The following is a 1,702-nucleotide window of genomic DNA, read 5'->3' as shown; positions in this document are numbered from 1 at the left end:
GGGGGGAGCCTTTATTAACTCTGAAGACACAGAGAGGATCGAGGGCAGGGAGACGGAAAGGTCTTTTTTTAGGTCTTCTTGAACTCAGCCTTTTTATACATTTCTAAATTTAGTTAGTTTTTATTTTTGAGACAACAGCTGGCAAAACTGCCCACACTGGATTCAAACTTGTGAACTTGTGATCCTCCTTACACACCTTTCACAGCAGCTGGGATCGCAGGTGTGCACCACCGCCGCAGCTCCTTTACAAGTAATGGAGGCAACATCTCCACCCAATGAAAGGTACACACATCGAGCGGTGGATCTTACCAGTTTGACGAATATCTCTAGGGTGGAGCCCACACTCGTTAGAAACCAATACTTTCTAATATCGCGGGGGTAAAAGCTTTGGTTAGCCAGGAATGCTGGCACAGGCCTGTAATCCCAGCACTCGGGAACCCGAGGCTGTTTCAGGCCAGCCTGACCTACAAAGCAAGACCCTTTCTTAACAAAACAAAACAAAACTTTTATTTTTATTTTTTTGGCCAGAGAATCACAGGCAGGAAGATGGTGGTCTGGCTTAGACAAGTGTGTTGCAAAATCTCTTAGTAGAGCCAGGGGAGAGTCACAGTGGCCAGGGAAAGCGCACCAAGGCGAGAAGGAAAACATGAAGTTAACCTGTTGCTGGAAGCTCGTTAAGAGCCTGCCACTTCAGACCTTCAAGTAGGACAGGCGTCAAGAGCATACTTCCTTTTGCCTTGCGTAACAGCGCGGCTTAGGCTCACACTTTTCCGGGCGTTTAAAAACCTTATCCTCGCATTAAAAGTCAAAAGAGCAAAGAGAATCTGTAAAGTAGATTAACAGCAATAAACAGGAAGGGAAGGGCGATGTGTCCAAGTACAAGCGTATCCATGGAGTCTGCGGCTGGGCGCCAGCCGTAAGGCACGCGAAGAATGTGATCATCAGCACTTTAGGACCCGTAGGACACAGGGTAACACTCGCTCGGCGCAAGTAGGGCACTTGTGCAGAAGGATTCCTACACACAGCGCTGGGTTTTGCAAACGCAGCTTTGGGGAAGTTGACCCAATGGCGCCGAGAGCGCGTACTAAGCTCCGCCCTCATTTTCACCCGCAACAATGTAAACTAGTTTTTGACAGCTGAAAAACTCTGAGCTTTTTGCGGGCTAAGTCTGAAGCCCAAAGCAATATCCGTTCTAGTGAACCGGGACTAAAATTTTCTCCTGGGTAACAGGCATTTCAGCTTTGAAACCATCTAACAATATAGGAAAAGAAGCAGCAATAGATTATAATCGTATTAACTGGAGACAAATACCATTAAAATTTGAACTCAAACTAGTTGTAGTGGTGCACCCTGTAATCCCAGCACGTCAGAGGCTGAAGCAGGAGGATCACCGAGAGTTTGAAACCAGTTCGGGCTACATAATGAATTCAAGTCCACCCTGGACTACTTACTAAAACCACGTTTCAAGCAAAAACAAAACACTCCAAAGCAAAACAAAAAAACTTGTATTCAAACTTTTTCTTGCGCAGTTTTTATTTACTATGAAATTGTTCCTCCAACAACCAGAACTTTCAAAAAGAAAAAAAAAATTACAGAAAGTATTAACTTTTTTTTTTTTTTTTTGGTCTTTTGACAGACGTGGTCCAGCCATTGTGATTGGAAGGCGTTCTTGATTTTTTTAAAAAAGAAGTTTGACCTAAAG

This window comes from Octodon degus, unplaced genomic scaffold, assembly GCF_000260255.1.
Source record: "Octodon degus isolate 3935 unplaced genomic scaffold, OctDeg1.0 scaffold00361, whole genome shotgun sequence".
Taxonomy (NCBI): Eukaryota; Metazoa; Chordata; class Mammalia; order Rodentia; family Octodontidae; genus Octodon; species Octodon degus.
Note: the sequence above shows the minus strand (reverse complement) of the source record.